Here is an 8,618-nt window from a genome sequence, read left to right on the forward strand (position 1 = left end):
ATACTGGATCTTCTGATTGTATTCAAGTGGTTTTTCCATTTTCCAAAAATCCCTTGGCATTGGCATTGGCACATTTGCCACTTTTTCTTGTACTCTTTTGCCATTTCTTCTCAGTTTTCTTTCCATTTCAAATTTTTCTAACTGGTTCCTAAATGTTGAAATTCCTCAAGGCTTGTTCCTGATTTTCACTCCTCTCTCATGTTCCATTCTCTCTTTACACTGTCTCATCCATGCCTATGACTTCAATTACTGTCTCTGGAATAATGATTCTGAGATTTCAATTTTTAGCTCCAAGTTGTCTGAATTTCAGACCTATCACACTGGCTAGCTACATCTTCACTTGGATATCTCAAAGACACCTGCTGTATATGCTAGAATTGAACCCATAGCTTTCTTTCCAATCTTTGCCATCTTCCATTATTTCCTTGTGGGATAAATTGACATAATGATATTGAAAATTTATATTCAGAATTTGTGAGTTTTTTTAAGTTTATTTATTTATTTTGAGAGAGACAGAGGCAGTATGGGTGGGGGAGGGACAGAGAGAGAGGAAAGAGAGAGAATTCCAAGCAGCCTCCATGCTGCCAGCAGAGAGCATGGGGCTCGAACCCAGAAAGCTGTGAGATCATGACCTGAACCGAAACCAAGGGTCACACGTTTAACTGATTGAGCCACCCAGGCACCCCTACATTCAGAATTTGTGATGATAGATACTTGAGCCATCATTAAGGAAGAATTCATCGAAAGATAAATTTATAAATGGAAACAGTTTCTAGAGTGGTCTTATTTCAGTAAGATGGCTTCTCAACTGCTGTAGGCTATCCAGGGCAGCTGAATTAAAAGAAATTTCATTTAGTTCATAATATCTCACTGCAATGTTGTTTTTTTTAAAAAAAATAATAACGTTACAACTTGTGTTGTCAGAAAAAAATTATTCTTCTGAAGTAATGCAACAATGAAATATAGGACATTTTCATTTTGGATGAAATTCTTATAATAGGAATTGAAAAATATAATTGAGAAATACAGGATGCTTTAAAAATATGTATCATGCCATTTTGTTTAAAAAGAATTTTTAGTAAAATTGGAGGAAATGAAAAGTCATCATTTTGAATATTACATTTTGGATCTCCTGAGCAGGATCATATTAATAATAGGATCTCCACTATGAGGATAAAGGAAGATGCTAATTAATTTTAATTAAGTAAACCAGCCTATGGATTGGCTTTTGAAAAAAAATTCTTAAGAATTTTATATCTCCTTTCAAATTACTGACACGGACAGAAGTGTGAGGTCATTTCTTAGACTTTTTCATCGTACCCAAAGTGAAAGGGAAGTGGAAGCATGATGAAAATCGGCCTCATTTGCCCGTTTTGAGCATAATAAGGCACTTTTACACAGACACTTAGGGCTCTCTTGTGGTTGTGCTAGTTCTAATTAATGCCTGCCACCTACCATCCCTGGGCTGAAGAACGAAACCAAGAGAATCCCTTCAGGGGGAGGAAAACGAATTTTTAAAAATGTCTCTCTGAAAGATTTCCTGTAAGCACTTTACGAAACAACATGAAGTGATTGAAAAGGTGTCTCTATAGTTTTCATTAATATGCTCACACTCATGCTATGTATGTGGAATAATCAACAAAAAATAAGGGAGCATTTCTTTCCATGTAGGATGCAAACATTATGGGCAAGTCACATTTTAATTTCATACTTGATGTTTCAGCTTATGCTATGTTTTTAGTTAGTGCTGGCCTATTAAGCTGCTAATTTATCTACCGTTGTGAAGGCCTCTGGAAATGCTGCTCCATAAATAATAGAGCAGTGATCCATAACCACCTCCCATGTAACAGCATCGAGTCCACTGCAGCTAATAGGAACGAACTGTTGGTTGCTAGGTGCCAAAATGCTGCTTGCCTATTTAGGAAGTGATATAGTTTTGTCTCCCTGCTAAGATGACAAAACTGTAATTAGAGATTAATCAAGAGCTACATTAGTGCCACAGTTTCCTGCAGTCTGACTTTTGTTGCCCACCAGCAGTTAAGTGCATCTGCCTGTATTTACCAGTTCTCTGGAGATTTAGAAATTTATTGTCATATTTACGGGAACAGCTGCCGTGCAAGTTGTCAAATCATAAAGAACTAACTCAAGAGAATGCATATAATTAACTAGTCTGTCTTTAGTCTATTTATTTCTAAAATGACGCTTCATTTAAAAAGATTAAATAACATATTACATAACCAGCTATTTTTTTTTGTCCTTGGATTTTGTTATTTTTCATTAAAACATTTCCATAGTAATTTATACTGAATAAATAAAGATCAATTCAAATATTGGAAGGGAGACAAATACATGCTGATAGCAAAGGAAACTTGGATCTTGTGATTTTTCTGAGAGCTGGGCTGTTGATGTATGTTAACATCATTTAAGATCTAAACTGCTATGGTTTTTAAAGAAAAATAATGTGGAGTTATTATGGAATTCATCTTTGTTTAAGTTTCATTTGCTATTCCTTTAGAACTTTTGCTGTGTTTGCTTTGGGGCAAATTTTTCTGTCATTTCTCTTTACATATACTGGATTTTTATTTTTTCAAATGCTGTAATATTTGGGCATGCTAATGACAAACATTTTTCTTTGTTGAAAGCCTGATATTCCTAGATGAATTTTTGGTTTAGTTGATTACTATAGCAAATACAGTATCAAAATTAAGACTATTGAAATATTTTAAATCTTAATAAAGTTATGACCAACATTAAGTAATGAATGCCTTGTTATTTTTATCTATCTATCATCTATCTATCTATCTATCTATCTATCTATCTATCTATTATTATCTTAAACCTTGAAGTGGAATTAAATATAATATGTATTTTTTTATTGTTTTAGTTGTCATAGTAAACAGATAAATAGTTTTAAATGAAATCATTGGAAAATTGTATTTGTATAAGTACACTTTATAAAACTATATATATATCAGACACAGACACAACACACATTTTTAAGCAGATTCATAGTACGTATATTATTTTGCATTTAAAGAAAATACACTTTGATTCCATTTTGATTCTTCTGACTTACATCAGAATTTTGTAGCAGTTGTAATTCATTCTACTATTCAATCTGTTAATACAAAACTAGTTGCATTACAACTTATAAGTCTTTAATCACATTAAAAACTAAAAGCTACTTTGCAGTAAGTTGAGGTTTTATGCTCAGATTTTTAATTACAGTGCTGTATTTCAAGTATAAAATACTCTTAGACATCCATTTCACTAATTTTGGGCTCCATAGGAAAAGTACAATTTTCTCAGGATGTTTGAGACTTTATTTACTCTTCCTCCCTAAAAGCAAAGAAAACAAAATAGACTGTTATTGCTGCAATTGTCCTGTTTCTAAAAAATACATAACATACAAGTATATGTATATGTATATAGTCTTATTCCTATATATTCAGATAAAACCTCTGTCAGAAGTCTTTAGAAATATAATAAAAAAGAACTACAAGATCAGCTACAGAAGAATTTGTGCTGTCAAATTCATTTTGATGTTTGTATTTTTGTTTTCAGTCTAATGTGACAAACTTCCATCTATTTGAGAAGTATTGTTAATTTAGAAAAAATATGAAATCGAAGAAATGAAATACAGGAAGAAATTTTGCATCATTACTGAAAGAGCCCTGCAGGGACTGAACTGAGAGCTTGAAACGGATTCCCGGCTGCTAACTACACTTTTGTTTGTTTGTTCAGGAAAGCACCAGAGCCAACTCTAACACTGACAGTACAGAAGAAGCTGGCCGTTAAAAAAAATATGAAATGAGACTTCTACTGATAATTTATATATATTGGAGTACACACTATATAATTTTCGAAGAATATGGATTTTGGTTGAAATCAGGTAAGTTCGTTTTTGGAAATACCAGAGACTCATTTGGCAATTTTATAATTCATTTAGCTAGCATAGAATACATTGATTTTGAATAAAAAGACAACACCCTACTAATGTGTGTAGTTACTTGCAGGTATTTTAAATACTAATATTTGCTTCAAATAACTTCTTATATTTTTAATCACACTGCTAGCATCTGTTAGTAAATATATATTTAAAATGTAGAGTGTTATAAAATGAAAACGCTATTAAATAGAATCTTCTGGCAAAAGTGTAACAAACTGTTAAAAATAATTAATAGGAATTTTTCTCCCTCTCAGTATGTTCCCTTCTACTGAAGATATGGTTAGGACTCACAGTTCTTCAATAATGTTAATTATAAGCAGCCTAGTTATAAGCTGAGGTCACAAATTATTTTACATAACACATTATTACCAATGCAGAAAAGCATTTCTGTGCAATGGAAGGGGGAGTGCTTTAGAAGCTAATCACTAGACATGTTTTCAATACTATGTTATTTGTTCTACAGGTTATTTTAGAAACAATAATAATAGTAATAAAACTTGTTATTTTTCTTTTAGGAAGAAATTTAACACAATTATTAAAACCTGGAAAATGTCCATGAGCCTTGAATTATCAAATTCCAATGATTTAGTGTAGACTGAGGCTGAATATTCTTTCAACTTTGATGTACGAAATACTTCATATGTTAATTCATTTATTAGTGTGATGTGTTAATTAATTAGTGTTATAAATACTATACACAAACAATGAACACTATAACTTAGAGGATTAAACTAAATTCATCAGAGTCGGGTGCCTGAGTGACTCATTTGGTTAAGCGTCCAACTCTTGATTTTGGCGCAGTTCATGATATCATGGTTTGTGGGTTTGAGCCCCACATCGGCTTTGTACTCACAGCTCGAACCTGCTTGGGGTTTTCTGTCTCCTTCTCTTTCTGCCCCTCCTCTGCTCTCTTTCTCTCTCTCTCCTTCTCTCTCTCAAAATAGATAAATAAGCGTTAAAAAATAAATTCATCAGATTCAAACATGAATGCTATTTTGCTGTATTTTCATTTTATGGTCTCAGGAGAATTAATTTCCTTTGACTCAGTTTCCCCATCTGAAAACAAAGAGAGAAAATAAAAATCTAGCATACAAAGTGGTTGGAGATTTATACTGTTTGAAACATGTAAAATGCTTAAGGTTCTTGGCACATCTTACTGTTTCAAATATTCCTTTAGATATGGTTATTATTCCTAAGAGTGAATGTCCTTAAAACCTACTCCTGACGCCAGGGTTCTTCTCGGATCCAGGATCAAGAGGCTTTGAGTTGCTGGAGCTGAAGCTCCAGGAAGGAAGGTGAGGGAGCTGCAAGAATATGGCCCAAGGACAGGGCCACACACACCACCATGTTGCCTTCACTTTTCCTTCTTTCTCACATCAAGTTGCCGGGTCCTCTCTGCTGTCTGCTTCTTGGCTTTCTTAACCTTGTCATATGCAGCTGGCAGGAGAAAGGAACCCCGAGGAGCTCAGCCATCTTCCTGGCCCTGCTGTCTAGCCCCAGAGCTATGGATTGGCAGCTTAGTGACTGGGTCTGCAGACTGGAACAACAAGGACTGTGCCACAAGACAGAGTTTAGTGGACCGAAGTTGGAGGGCAACAGTGTTATGTAACCATGGGGAACAATTTGGAAAAAAGGAGGATGCACTTACCCCAGCTGCCTGTCGATCAGTATCTCCAAGCCTGAAAGCTGGTAGACTCCTTCTGCTAAACATGAGGATCAAAAAAGGGAGAAAAATAAAGTGAGGCTTAGTGATAGTGCGCATCCTCAGGAAGGCACCTCAAAGAAGGCACCAGGCTGCAGAAAAGTCAATGCAGCAAATGACCAACCAACAAGGAAGGGTGAGCACATCAGCAACTGATCAGATGCCTCGAACATGCCAAGTGCAGTGTTACAAGCCAGGTACTCTGTAGCAGTCAGGTGGGAGAGGAGTTGGGGAAGACCCACTTGCCGAAGCAAGTCTTCTTCACATGCCTAGGAGAGTATCACCTGCTCTGGGATTATCTGGATTTTTGTTTAGGCAGCAGGAGGGGAACTCTGTGTACATGCCCTCTTCATTTGAATGAGTTAGAGGATGTGGTTCTTCACTCTCCCACCTTGGGCCAGTCAGGACAACCATGCTAACATGATGAGGGAAATCTAAGGTATGCTTCCTATACCCAAAGAGAGGCTGCTGGCTCCCACATTGAGACTGTCACCTCACAATCACCAAGATTTGCAGTGGAGGAGGCAAAGTGTATAGAGGGGGCCAGCTGCTGCCCCCAGCGGAGGGGGTGCATCTGCTTCCTGGTGAGTACCTATTCTCAACCCTACAGATGTTAAAGGGCTCCTGGAAGAGGCAAGAGTCTCCACCACCAAAAGGAAACAGGCACTCTAAACTGGGACAGCCTTTTGGGAGGTAAATTTTACCATCAATTTTTTTTAACGTTTATTTATTTTTGAGACAGAGAGAGACAGAGCATGAACAGGGGAGGAGCAGAGAGAGAGGGAGACACAGAATCTGAAACAGGCTCCAGGCTCTGAGCTGTCAGCACAGAGCCCGACGCGGGGCTCAAATTCACGGACCGTGAGATGGTGACCTGAGCCGAAGTCGGACGCCCAACCCACCGAGCCACCCAGGCGCCCCTACCATCAAATTTTAAAATGTACTTTCTCTTTGATCCACTAGTAGGAATTTGGATTTGAAGGAGTATCCCAAAATAAATATACAAGGATGTCCACTGCAGCATTGTTTATAGTAAACCCCCAACTGTAACAAACCAAAATCTTGGTCAACAGGGATTGACATATTAAAAAATTATGGTAGACAGATGACTTTATGGGCAAACTAGAAAGATCTTTAAGGAATAATGAGTGAAAAAAGTGAAGCCTAGTACAATATATAAAATATCACTTTGGGGTTTAAAATAAACAAATGAATGCATGAAATATAAAAGGAGATACTCAGGTATGTGCACAGTCTTTGTCTTCTTTGTTTTCCTCAAAGCAATTATAAGAACTTAACAGTGGTTTCATTCGGAGAGAGGCTGAAGGTGGAAGAGAAGGACATATTTACTACTCATTTTATACCTTTCTGTAATTCAAATTGTCAAACCTTAAATAAGTTTCATTTTATTATCATTTTTCTTGTCAATAGGGGCTCTCTTGATGGGAGGTTATGGTCCATTTTTAGTTTGTATCTTTGTCAAAGAGAGAGAGAAACTCATGGTAAGAAATAATCCTTCTTCTTCTAGATGCTGTATATGTCAATGAGATGTTTAGCTGTGATGCAGCCATTTTGTGAACATGAGGTAATCTAGTTAGTGGGTGGCAATCAGAAAGATAGAAAGACCAGGGACCTCAGTTTTCTTGATGAGTAGCTGAATTATCCAACCCTTCACTATTTAGGACATAATATAATGTAAGAGAAAAGATTATCCTTATTGTTAAAGTCAGTGGAGGCAGGATTTTATGTTACTTGCAGTTAAAATAAACCTAAACTGGTACACCATCTATTGAAGAGATAAAAGGCATGTTCTATGTTCTAAAAGGCAGGGATTGAGATGCAAAGGTCAGATTATACTATGCCACAAACTTCAGCTTCAAAGTGAGATACAAATGACTGTTAAATGTGAAAAACTCAACCTCACTCTTAAAGAGAAGGGCATTTTAAAACTACAATGAAATGACATTTTTTATCTCCATGTTGACAAAGAACAAAAAGCTTGATCACATCCAATAGTGTCAAAGGGAAATCAGCATACCCATTTATAAACAGTATAGAGCTATGGAAAGAATTTTGTTAATAATTTTCAAAACTAAAAATCGAAACCCAACAACTCTGCTTTGCAAGAGGATGTACATAATGATAGTCATTACAGCATTGTTTGCAAATTCAGATTAGCTAAAAACTACCCAATTGCCCATCGTAAGGGGAACAATTAATGAATCACATTACATTAATATTGAATTCTTTGAAGTAATTAAAAAAATGAAAATATATCAAATAAATATTGAGAAAAACAATTTGCAAAATAGTACAGAATGGTATACTGCCACTTGTGTGTGTGTGTGTGTGTGTGTGTGTATGTGTCGGGGGTTATTTTAAAAAGTATAAACCGAATCTGGAATGATAAACAAAAACCCAATAACATCAGTTGCACTAAGGAGGGGGATTAGGTGGATAGGTGGATGCAAGCAAGAGAAGGAAGAAAGACTGACTTTCACTATAATACCTCTATGTACCTACTGAATTTTGTGCCATGCACTTATATTAGCTATTCAGAATGATTCATTAGTAGAAGGAGAGATAATCATAATAATAAAAGAATAGGTAGCTTTGCAGCCTTTTGGCTAAGATCAAGTGTGGTACCTGTTCTTATCCGTTTAATATCTGATTTTTCCTCTATCCAGTAAGAAAATAATAACTTAATGGAGGAATATCACAAGATATTAGCTAGAAAAATTATTATTTCTATAAATGTGAAGGTATATTCAATTTTAAATATTCATTTATTTAAAAATGTTAATAGATGGGTGCCTGGATGGCTCAGTTGGTTAAGCATCCGACTTTGGCTCAGGTCAAGAACTCGCAGTTTGTGAGTTCGAGCCCCACATCGGGCTCTGTGCTGACAGCTCAGAGCCTGGAGTCTGCTTCTGATTCTGTGTCTCCCTGTCTCTCTGCCCCTTCCCC

The 8,618-nt window shown here is 36.0% G+C and overlaps 1 pseudogene; it reads left to right on the forward strand.

Annotated features, from left to right (window-relative positions):
* Window positions 1-8,258: 8,258 nt before the first annotated feature.
* Window positions 8,259-8,395, forward strand: LOC122203102 (annotated as a pseudogene).
* The last annotated feature ends 223 nt before the right edge of the window (window positions 8,396-8,618 follow it).

This window comes from Panthera leo, chromosome A1, assembly GCF_018350215.1.
Source record: "Panthera leo isolate Ple1 chromosome A1, P.leo_Ple1_pat1.1, whole genome shotgun sequence".
NCBI classification, from domain to species: domain Eukaryota; kingdom Metazoa; phylum Chordata; class Mammalia; order Carnivora; family Felidae; genus Panthera; species Panthera leo.